The sequence below is a fragment of the Oryctolagus cuniculus genome, chromosome 5, assembly GCF_964237555.1.
Source record: "Oryctolagus cuniculus chromosome 5, mOryCun1.1, whole genome shotgun sequence".
NCBI classification, from domain to species: domain Eukaryota; kingdom Metazoa; phylum Chordata; class Mammalia; order Lagomorpha; family Leporidae; genus Oryctolagus; species Oryctolagus cuniculus.
Window position 1 is genome coordinate 123,088,900 of NC_091436.1, and position 12,437 is coordinate 123,101,336.

Genomic DNA, 12,437 nt, shown 5'->3' on the forward strand with positions numbered 1-12,437 from the left:
AATTTTCTTTTTTTAACTTTTATTTAATGAATATAAATTTCCAAAGTACAGCTTATGGATTACAATGGCTTCCCCCCCCATAACTTCCCTCCCACCCGCAACCCTCCACTTTCCCACTCCCTCTCCCCTTCCATTCACATCAAGATTCATTTTCGATTCTCTTTATATACAGAAGATCAGTTTAGCATATATTAAGTAAAGATTTCAACAGTTTGCACCCACATAGAAACACAAAGTGAAAAATACTGTTTGAGTACTAGTTATAGCATTAAATCACAATGTACAGTACTTTAAGGACAGAGATCCTACATGAGGAGTAAGTGCACAGTGACTCCTGTTGTTGACTTAACAAATTGACACTCTTGTTTATGGCATCAGTAATCACCCTAGACTCTTGTCATGAGTTTCCAAGGCTATGGAAGCCTTTTGAGTTCACCAACTCTGATCATATTTCAGCAAGGTCGTAGTCAGAGTGGAAGTTCTCTCCTCCCTTCAGAGAAAGGTACCTCCTTCTCTGATGACCTGTTCTTTCCACTGGGATCTCACTCACAGAGATCTTTCATTTAGGTCATTTTTTTTTTCCAGAGTGTTTTGGCTTTCCATGCCTGAAATACTCTCATGGGCTCCTCAGCCAGATCCAAATGCCTTAAGGGCTGAATCTGAGGCCAGAGTGCTGTTTAGGACATCTGCCATTTTATGGGTCTGCTGTGAATCTCACTTCCCATGTTGGATTGTTCTCTCGAAGGGATACATAAATTTAAAAACTTGATACAAACTTACTGACATACTCATACCAGCTGTATATGAGACTGCTAATTTCCTGTTAATGATCTTTTGACTTTTGCTTACCAGACAGGTGAAACATGATATTTCATCTATCCTTTATTCTTTAATTTTAGAGTTCTAACAGATATTTCCTTTTCATTTATTTTAAATAATTTGTATATTTTTTGTTTATTCATATCACTTCTTCCAATTACCTCTTTTTTATTTATTTATTTATTTTTATTTTTTGACAGGCAGAGTGGACAGTGAGAGAGAGAGACAGACAGAGAGAAAGGTCTTCCTTTTGCCGTTGGTTCACCCTCCAATGGCTGCTGTGGCTGGCGCGCTGTGGCCGGCACATTGCGCCGATCCGATGGCAGGAGCCAGGTGCTTCTCCTGGTCTCCCATGGGGTGCAGGGCCCAAGGACTTGGGCCATCCTCCACTGCACTCCCTGGCCACAGCAGAGAGCTGGCCTGGAAGAGGGGCAACCGGGACAGAATCCGGCGCCCTGACCGGGACTAGAACCCGGTGTGCAGGCGCTGCAAGGTGGAGGATTAGCCTAGTGAGCTGCGGTGCCGGCCCCAATTACCTCTTTGATTACATTGTTTGTTTATTGATTGTCTGGATTTTGACCTTAATTTAGAAATGACTTTGTCATTAAATCAACAAATCATTAAAAATGTATCAACAAGAACCTTCTTTTCTCGTCTAGTTTCTTTAGGGTTTCATATTTTATATTTAATTTTTAATCTATATGAAACTAATTTTGGTGTATACTATGTGTGGGAGGGATTCATATTTGTATAATCTCTAATCTCTAAATGAGTACCTTTGCAGATGAGGGCTGGTAGGCTTTGGACCAAGGATATACAAATATTTCTTTGTAATCTTTAGTTTTGTGTCTTGTTCAATGTGAAATATACCAAACTGTCATCAAAACAAGGAAATTTCTGGACATCTGAAGAAAAGCACTAGGAAGGGAATTTTTGCTGTGCTCCAGTTGAACATCACCCTGCAAGAATACTGAACCAGTGTTGTCAGATCTTCCTGTTTTGTAAAAGAAGCTGTAATCTGGATTTTCTTGTGAAATCCCCTGATGTTTAAATGTTGGCAACTAATTCAGAGTTCTAAAAACACAGCATGGTCCAAACAAAACACATCTGCTGGCCAGATGGGGCCCACAGGGTGCCAGTTTGGGACCTGTGGTTTAGCCATTTCTTCCTCTTACATCAAAGATTCATTCAAGTGCCTCTTCTATGGCCTTCGGTAGTGTAATGTGGTCATCCTTCACACAGTGTCCTTCAGCTGATTGCTGCTGGCCTAGCCTTTCCATCGACCCATAAGACCCATGAAGGCAGTGGGTAGAGATTTTGAGATCTCAGGGCCTCACACATGATCTGTAACTAGTAGACGTTTTATATCCATGCTTGTTGAATGAATAACCATTGCTTCACCTGGAATCCTTGCTCTGAAGATCTGGACCGGCAGCTCAGGCTTACTTCCCCATCAAGTTCCTCAGGGAATCAAAACAATTGAAACCCACAGTGTTTAAGGAACAGGTGGCCTCTTCCATGCTGTGACTCTTGGCCACTAGATGTCTCCCTTTGCTCAAATGCCACTGTGAAATGCAGGGGTCAACCTGCGGTTTGCTAAAAAGAAGCAACACTTAAGTGAAAAATAGTGTCTTCATCCCAGGCCACATCTTTCAGATGCTTGTCCTCATGAGGAAGTTGAGCACAGCCACAAGATCAGGGCAGAAGTGCCCAGGGATGGAATCAGATTTGTTTTGTTCTAGGAGAGTGTCTCATCCACAGGAATGCAGCCTCTACAGACTGAGTGACAGGCTGCCGGTTTTAGCTGCTAATCCAGCAGATTTGTGGAATCTTGTTTGTGGTACTTTTCTCTGCTACCTTGAGCTGGTGGAGAGATGTATTTTCCTGTTAACAGTATAGGCCTCTAGAATCTGCATGGTAAAGAGCAGGACTCTGAAATCAGAGCAGGTTGAGCTTCTCCTTTGAGGCTGTCCTGACCCCAGTGTGAATTACACCTGTGGCTATGCTTCTCTGTGATCTCAGGAGGGTGGTTTTTTTTTTTTTTTTTTTTTTTTGTTTGTTTGTTTGGTTTTTTTTTTAACAGGCAGAGCAGACAGTGAGAGAGACAGAGAGAAATGTCTTCCTTTTCCATTGGTTCACCCTCCAATGGCCGCCGCAGCTGGCGCACCACGCCGATCTAAAGCCAGGAGCCAGGAGCTTCTCCTGGTCTCCAATGCGGGTGCAGGGCCCAAGCACTTGGGCCATCCTCCACTGCATTCCTGGGCCACAGCAGAGAGCTGGCCTGGAAGAGGAGCAACCGGGACAGAATCCGGCGGCCCGACTGGGACTAGAACCCTGGGTGCTGGTGCCGCAGGCGGAGGATTAGCCTATTGAGCCATGGCACCGGCCAATCAGGAGGGTCTTTTGAGCTTGGAGAGGTGAACTACAGGAGGCTGTATAATTATCATCTTAAAGACAGCTGAATGACAGAGAGAAGAAAGCACATCTATTTTATAGTCCACAGCTTTTTCTTCTCAATGTAGCCCTCTCATATTGAAACACAGTATATTCTGCATTGATTAAAGGTGGTGGAAGTTGTCTTTTTGTGGCCTTACCAAACTTTCCCAGGCCATTGAATTTGGTGGTGCTTAAAATGTAGGTGTTAAGTAAAATGGGAATATGTGTTCTAAAGGTTTTTTTTAAAGATTTATTTATTTATTTGGAAGTCAGAGTTACACAGAGAGAAAAGGAGAGGTAAAGAGTGAGAGAGAGAGGTCTTCCATCTGCTGGTTCACTCCCCAACTGGTCTTACTGGCCAGAGCTGCACTGATCTGAAGCCAGCAGCCAGGAGATTCCTCTGGGTCTCCCATGTGGGTGTAGGGACCCAAGGACTTGGGCCATCTTCTACTCCTTTCCCAGGCCATAGCAGAGAGCTGGATTGGAAGTGGATCAGCTGGGACTCGAACTGGTGCCCACATGGGATGCCGGCACTGCAGGCAGTGGCTCTACTTGCTACACCACAGCAACAACCCCCTAAAGGAATCTGATGGCTCTCCAATTGGTTGTGGAACGTTCAGATGAAAAGAAAGCTCTGTCTCCTTAGCATCTGTGTTTGCCTCTGCATTTTCTTTGATTGCTTATCAGGGATTGGTGTCTTCTATATATGGTTCTCATCTGCCCTGGGAAAGCAGTTGAGAACAGGTTAACAAAAGAGACTTTGATGTCAGGCTATGTCAGTTTCCTGGCTCATCTTTACTTAACTGCTCTGTAGGGATAAGACTCATAATGACCCACATAGTGCACATGGAAACTGCTCAGAACAACACTTGCCACATAGTAAGTACTCAGTAAATCTTAGCTGATGCTAAGTGCTTGGTAGTTCATGTCATCATCTAATTTGCTGTTATGCCAGCTCCCTTGTTTGAGGTTTGCTGTTCTTGTTTCTGATTTAGTATGGTAAATGTTTCCCAGTTTTAAGAACTCTCCTGTTTATTTGAGTGTCCTTTATTTTACTGCCAAGTAGCAATACAAATTTTATGCAATGCCCACCCCATCCCTCAACAAAAGAGAGTCTCAAAGTCCCATTGATCGACCAAAGCTTAGCCTCCAATAGTCTAGTCATTCCCTATCCTCTTCACTTTATTTTGAGCATGGGTTCAGAGTGTCAAGATTCCATTTCAGCTTTAATTCTTACCATATTAGCCTGGAAAATCTTTTCAGTATCATCTATATTTTATAGTCAACTCTTCTTTATTATTCTTTTCAGTTTTTAAAAATTATGTTTCAAGTATTTTTATCACACTTAAACATTTGGGGATTATGAAATAAAGTCAGGGCCTTTATGAAGTACAGATTATGAAGTAGTTCAGGGCTTTCATTCCCTTGAATCCCCACATCATTCAAGCCTGCCTTTTGTGTTTGCAGGTGCTGTAGTAGAGCTTCTTCCAGATCAGCTCAAGTAATGTCCAGCGTATCTGATGAATGAACCTGCCATCAGGATCTTTGTCTGGAGTGATCTACATGCCAACCTGTCTGATTTAGATGCTGCCCCATATCTGTAGTGACTCATGAGAAATTTGTTGGCATACATGATTTTCTTTTCCCTTTTAATTAATGCCTACAATTGTATGTATTTATAGGGTTGCATGGATATTTTGATACATGTATACATTATATAGAGTCCAATCAGAGTAAATATATCTATCTCTTAAACACTTATAATTTATTTATGATGAAAGCATAAAAAATTATTTCTTCTGGCTTTTTTTTTAAACATGATGTCTTTAGTTACCCTACTGTGTAATAGAACACTAGGACTTCTCATTCCCAGTTGATTACTACTGAGTTTCCTTTAGCTACTTCCTTTATGTCTTCACCTCTACTATCCTCTCGAGTCTCTGTTCACCATGATTCTGCCCTCAACTTCTCTGAGGTCAGCTGTTTTAGATCCCACTTACGAGTAACATCATGCCATACCTGTCTCTCTGTGCCTGGTTTGTTTCACGACATTATGATTTTAGATAACTAGTTCTAATAGCATGATTCTTTCTGCCATCTCCTTCCTCCCAGAACTCAGGTTTGCTGCTGCGTATTCCTGCGACTCTGTTCCTTTGCAGGGAAACCAAGCCATCAATCTGTTTAAAAATTAATATAAACAAACAGATGAAGTTAAAAGGATTGGAAGTTTTCCTTAGCTCCAGGCTTTTCTTCTTGATTTCTGCATTTGTGGAATGCTGTCTCTAGAGTGGAGCCTTCTAGAAAAAGAAATGTAAAGTAGCCAGATGGACCCAAATGCATTTGTTTAGCTGGATTTGTGTGATCAGGTAAATAGCTTCTTTGTGCTTTATAGGCTACCCTGTGATATTTTGCAGTAGATGGTGAATAACAATCAATCTAGAGGGGCAAATCTTAATTCATTTCTGCCCTCAAGGACAGTTAGCTTTGTGCTAGGTTCATAATATAATGATATCCCAATGCAGTTGCAAACGCCCAAACCCATATGCTTCCTTTTGTTTTGTCCTTCGCAGGGACCAGGAGCCCCACAACCCAACCAGAAGTGTTCACCACAGATGTGATAGCAGATTCAGAGAAGGAAACTAAAAGCTGTGAGTGAATGGCTTATTGGTGAGTCACAGGTTTCAGAAACACACCCAATTTTTGAAATAACCTCAATGTTGGACATAATATAATCTCCTATCAAATATGGAATTAAAAAAACTATAAATGTATTCATTTTTTGGATTCTGATTTTCTTCAAAACCAATGGACACATGAAATCACTGATGTTTACTACTTGTCCAATTTTATTGTATTTGCTAAAACATCTTTGGTCTAACAAGAAACTGTAGGATTTTCTTTGGTTCTGAGGGCCATGTGCTGGTCCCTAGGGAATTACTGGGCTTAGTGACACCATGGGCTGAAGGTAAGAAAAAGAACTTGCATCTGAGCCTCAGCCTTTGTCACCTTCTGCTCCACACCACCTGGTCATTCTATTTGTCCTTCCATGGCTTCCTTTACTGCACCTACCCAATTTTATAGTCACTTTCCTGCCCAAATAATCTCTAGATTACTAGACCCACATATAAACCCTTTCCTACTAAGATGTCTGTGATTTTTTTTTACTCCTACAAGCAGCTGCATCTTAACACAAACAATAGGAAAAGGGCAATGCTGAACTGAAAAGATGGGGTCACTGGTCTCACTGGATTGGAGGAGCTGGATGAGAGTATGTACTTCTAGAAGTCCTTCACCTCTGTGTTGAATGGAAATTTGGTCTCCACCTACAGTATTCTGAAAAAGGCAAGGCCCTGCAGAAGAAGCACATGAGGAAAGTGGAATTAACTTGACTAAATTATGAGATCAGCTATATTTCACACTGAATGGTAGGGGACAAAGGAACAATGAAAGGTTCTCAGGTCGGCCCCTTTCTCTTGACAATGTTTTTTCTGGGGCTAGATGTGGACTTGATGATGAATAGCTATGGTATGGATCAAGTGATTCACCTGGTATGGGAAACAAGAGTCATGAGTGGGTTTATGCTTGCATGGTGGTTAAAGTCTTCAAAATGAAATTAGTGGCCCAAATGTCATCGGAAATATTGTTAATTCTAAAAAAGGCATTTCTGTTAGAACGTACTGCCCCAAAGACCATTTCCAATACCCTGGGAAGATGATGCTTCCTCTTATCTGCTAATGAGAATAACGTGCCTGACCAACTACCCCCCTCCTCCCTTTTTTTAACTTCCAGGAAGTCTTTTTCCATTGTGTTAAGTTCCAAATTTATTTATTTGTTTTTTAAGATTTATTTTATTTATTTGAAAGAATTACAGAGAGAGGTAGAGACAGAGAGAGAGGTCTTCCATCTGCTGGTTCATTCCCCAGTTGGCCGCAACAGCTAAGCTGCACTGATCTGAAGCCAGGAGCCAGGAGATTACTCCGGATCTCCCATGTGGGTGCAGGGGCCCAAGGACTTGGGCAATCTTTTAGTGCTATCCCAGGCCATAGCAGAGAGCTGGATCCCAAGAGGAGCAGCCGGGACCAGAACCAGCGCCCATATGGAATGTCAGTGCTTTAGGCCAGGGCTTTAACCTGCTGTGCCACAGTGCCGGCCTCAAGTTTCAAATTTATAAAACATGATAATGTCACAGGTTGTTATTTGTGTTAGTTTTTAAAATTGATTCTCTAGTTTTATAATTTCCCTTTCTGTAGTTCATAGAGTTTATATAGAGCTTTCATAGTTCATGTTTACTTATTTCTAGTCTAATACCATTTTGTTTCATGTGTTTGCATTCTAAGCTACTGTAGTCATTTGCAGAATATGGAGTACTCCAAGGAAGCCAAGGAAAATTAAGAAATTAATTGAATTCAGAGACAGCTTTTCCTTTCCTTTTGGGGGCATTTTCTAGAGTGAGCAAATCATCGCCCCCTCATTTTTGCGTTGCAGAATACACATGGCTGTCAGCATCTGTAGTTTCTTTGACCAACACTTACAGATGTAACACATAAGAGATTTGACCCTTCTTAGTTTTCAAATTGGATGGCCTCTGAGGAAGGAAATCAATCTTTATTAAAGACGTTCATCAGGTTTCACTTGAGATTTTTTTAGAGACAAAGAACAGCTGAAAACATTCGCCCTCAGCCTATACCCTGCGGCCCTCTCTGGCCAACATCCATTCCATACCATCACACACAGAAGTAGAAAGTTGACTCATCAGCCTGAGTGGTAAAGTTAAAAAAGAAAAAAATAAAATTTATCTGCACCCCACCCCAGTGCAATTACCCACCTCCCCTCAAAGGAATTTCACATGAAAGGTTACATTCCTTAAGCTTTACGGTGTGTGACCCAGAATGTCCAGAGGCTGGAAAGGAGAGCTCCATAGAACGGCACATTGTGGCAAACTAATCTAGGGCAGAGGTGTTCCCTGTTTACCTAAAGCATTTTCTTCCTACTTTTTTTCTGTGAATTGAGGCACCTGTCTGCTGGGAGAATCCACACCTTTTGGTCTGTGAACTCCTTCCTCTTACCAGACCTGGTATGGCCTCTAAAGTGGGAGGGAGAGTTAGCAGAAAAGTATTTCTCTCTTCCTTCTTGAAGGGGGTGTGTCCTGTGCTTGTGTGCCTGCAAGGGCAGTTAATGTGGGCCAGAAGTTGCTGATGAATCAGCGGACCTGTGTTGGTGCCTGGGAGTTGCGGAGGTCCCGGTCTAGAACCAGTGTTGTCTCTCTGAACAGCAGAAGTGGTTGAGCCACAAGTTTCTTGGAAGAAAGGCTCCCTCGGGCTGTGGTGTCACAGAGCCATCACCAGGTAAGCCCTGATGGCTGCAGTCTGATTCTTTGGAACAGCTGTTAATTTGAGATGGCTTTTTCTCCAGGCAGGAAAAAATTTGGGCCTTAATATCTTATTTCCTGAAGAAGGCTTTAAAAAAAAAAGGACAGATATGGAAAAAAGAATGAGGGAAAATAATAGAGTTCAGTTCCTAGCTATCTGATTAACTTGAAGTGGTGTGCTGAGTCCTGAACTCCAGGTTCTCTGAGTTGAATCACACTCCTCTGTCTCCTGATGGTAACACAGCAACCCTTATTCTTCCACTGTGCCTGAGAGAAATATTGACTGGCTCCAACAAGGATGCTTGTTAAAAATGTCAATCACATGATTTCCATTAATTAGTAACATGTTAACCAAATCAATCTCTTAAAATAAAATGGTGTTTAAGAGGATTAACCTTGTTTTCATTTTAAGATAAATTGGTTTAATCTTTATCTGAACCAGTATGCTCAGCTTACCCCTCTCCTTGAACTCCAAACAGTCACCAGATTAAGTCTCATAACCATTCCCTTACTCTTTCCACAATTAAAATTGAAATGATACCCTGTATTTTATGACCAACAGGCCTCGGAAAGTCATGAATTTCTTCTTTTTTATGAAAAATTCTTTCATATAAACTTGATACCCTGTGTAATCCACCAACGCTGGAGATTAAATGATAAAAAATACTGAAAGAGGCAAGGAAAGAAGGTTGTTTGGGAGAGGTGTGGAGAAGTGGTGACCTTGTCTTTTTCATAGTGATACCCATTAAGCTAACTTGATAGTTACACATAGAGGCTGCAGATGACAGAGGACAAAGCAACAAAAAGGAATATATTCTGTGTTTTGTCAGACTATTAGCACAAGCTTTTTATTATGCTCTTTTCCACATAAAAAACAATGTTGTAATGATGACCACATAAACCACTTACCAATATCACTGATAAGTATTAAATCCTGAGCAAATTATTTGACTTTTCTTGTTCTGATTACTTCATTTGTAAAATGGTAGCAATAAACATGAGCACTGAAAATCGCAATGTGTGTATGTTGAGTCTTACAAGTTTGACTTGCAAACCATTCTCATTTCAAATATAGTCACAAACTAATGTGAATTGTTGCTGAATGTCTCCTATGTCTTGTGTCTCCACAAAGGCAGTAAATTTCTTAAAAACAGAGTGCTCATTAGAGGACCTATGTCTTAAAGGGTTGACCACAAGGGTAACATCATACTTTCATTTCTTTTTAAAGGCTTAACCCTTGGGACTCTTTATTTGCTTATTTTAACATTCTGGTTCATTTATTTGAAAGACAAAGAGTCAGAGATCTGCCATTTACTGGTTTCACTTTCTAAATTTCCATAACAGCTGGGACTGAGCATTCCAAAGCTAGTAGCCAGGAACTCAGTCTAGGTCTCCTACATGGGTTGCAGGTAGCTAACTACTTGAGCCATCACCTGCTGCATTCTAGGGTGCAGGAGACTGGGATTTCGAGTGGAACTGGGCAGGCACTCTGATATGAATGTAGGTGACCCAAGCAGCATCTTAACTGCTACCGAGAATGCCTACCCTGAGCACTGTATTTTCACTTAAATATGCCCTCTGGTGTCTTTCATCCTAAATGAACAAAATTCTAATTTCCTCTCAGGAAAAAATAAACAAGCACGTTCATTCAAACTAGGGTATAAGTGAATTATTTTAGTGCTTTGGTTGGGAGCAAGTGAAAACTTGAAGAGACAGGAGGGTAGTGGGGATCTAAGGGATAGCGGTGATGGGAGAATCACAGAAGTGAAAAGAGAAGGGGCACCCCATGACAAATGTCACTGTAAACACTGTTTTGCTTAAGGTCAGCCTTAGGAAACCATGTGCCACGTAGACCACCCAGTATAAACCTATGTATTTGAAACTTTCAAACGATTCTGTCCAGTTCTTGTTCTTTTTAAAGCATTTATTTATTTATTTATTTAACAGAGAAGCAGGACGGGGGTGGGGGTGGAGTGACACCCTGGATTACTCTCTAAATGCTCACAACAGTCCCTGGTGTTTAGGGGCTGAAACTGAGAGCTGGAAACTCAATCTAGTCTCCCACATGGATGGCAAGAACCCAATTACATTAGTCATCACTGCTGCCACCCAGGGTCTCCATTAGCAGGAAGCTAGAGTCAGGAGCCAGACTGGGCATTGAACCCAAGTATTCTGATATAAAACCTCTAGGCCAAATGCCTGCCACTGGTTCTCCTTTTAACGCTGTTTGATAAGGAATAGTCATAGTTACATAGGAGTGGAGACACTTAGAATTTTGCCTATGCAGTCTTTGTCTTAGCATATCAAGTGCTCACATGATGTCAAGGTTTCTACAGTACTGGATGGATAGATATATGGTTTTAAGAGTTGTAAAATAAGTTAGGAACCTGTAGAGATAGTGTAAAAGGTCTGTAGCATTATAATCTGAAATATACTCTGTCCTAGCCTTGTTCAATTCCTCAGCTATACAGCACAAAACCAGTAGGGGGCCAGTGCTGCAGCTCACTAGGCTAATCCTCTGCCTGTGGCACCGGCACCCCAGGTTCTAGTCCCGGTTCGGGCATTGGATTCTGTCCCGGTTGCTCCTCTTCCAGTCCAGCTCTCTGCTGTGGCCCAGTAAGACAGTGGAGAAGGCCCAAGTGCTTGGGCCCTGCACCTGCCTGGGAGATCAGGAGAAAGGACTTGGCTCCTGGCTTCGGATCTGCGCAGCGTGTTGGCCGTGGTGGCCATTTAGGGGGTGAAAGGAAGGAAGACCTTTCTCTCTGTCTCTTTCTCTCTCTCCTTGTCTAACTCTGCCTGTCAAAAGAAAAAAAAAATCCAGTAGGGAGATAAGATCTCTTACCATACTCCCTCTCCAGTAAGCTACCTATAACCTCATAGAATTTCCTATTCAATGGATGATGGAAATCAAGGCTCTGGCATGTTGAGAATGAAAATCCATAGGAATTAATATTAGAGGTAGGGGGCCCGGCGCTGTGGAGCAGTGAGTTAACACCCTGGCCTGAAGCGCTGGCATCTCATATGGGTGCTGGTTCGAGACCCAGCTGCTCCACTTCTGATCCAGCTCTCTGCTATGCCCTGGGAAAGCAGTAGAGGATGGCCCATGTCCTTGGCTCCCTGCATCCACGTGGGCGACCTGGAGGAGGCGCCTGGCTCCTGGCTTCGGATAGGCACAGTTCAGGCCATTGCAGCCAGTTGGGGAGTGAACCAGCGGATGGAGGACCTCTCTCTCTCTCTCTGCCTCTTTTCTCTCTGTGTAACTCTGACTTTTGAATAAATAAATAAATCTTTAAAAAATTAGAGATAGAAAACATATCAACATTTCATAGAGTTACAGATACCACTAATTCTTTTTGTGCAGCTCGTTAAATACATAGAAAGCAAAGAGGTGAACATTTGCAGGGTAAGTTAAGTCTTGTGGTTGAGAATTATGAATTCTTCATGGTGTCTCTGGCTCTTCAGTGCAAATGTCAGCTTTTAGTCTCTGAAGACTCTCAATCTTGGAAACTCTAGAGTTTTGTTTGTTTTAGATAAAAATAAAAGATGAAGACGTTCAATAAAGACTTTAAGAAAATTTATCATTGACTTATTTACCATAAAATAAAAGTCTAGAAGGCTGACCAGAGGAGTTGCTTTATCATTTAGGCATAAGCAGACATTTATTATACATTTGTAATGTTAGGACAGCTCTTTTTGGGGCAAGGCGAGTGTGTGTTAAATAAATTATAATTCCCATGAAACTCTTTCACCCTTGTGTTTGTACTTTAGCCTACCTGAGGGTGTACCTATACTCAGTCCCTTAGAGAATCAGGCT

The 12,437-nt window shown here is 41.8% G+C and overlaps 1 protein-coding gene across 2 annotated transcripts in view; it reads left to right on the plus strand.

Moving 5' to 3' along the window:
- Window positions 1-8,288: 8,288 nt before the first annotated feature.
- Window positions 8,289-12,437, plus strand: part of ADGRF1 (adhesion G protein-coupled receptor F1) — a 37,534-nt gene continuing 33,385 nt past the window's right edge. The window contains exon 1 of one of the 2 annotated variants that reach the window (XM_051854670.2): window positions 8,289-8,600. The gene's annotated coding sequence lies outside the window, so the exon portion shown is untranslated. The remainder of the gene's footprint in view (window positions 8,601-12,437) is intronic. The other variant, XM_008263018.4, reaches the window with a different exon arrangement.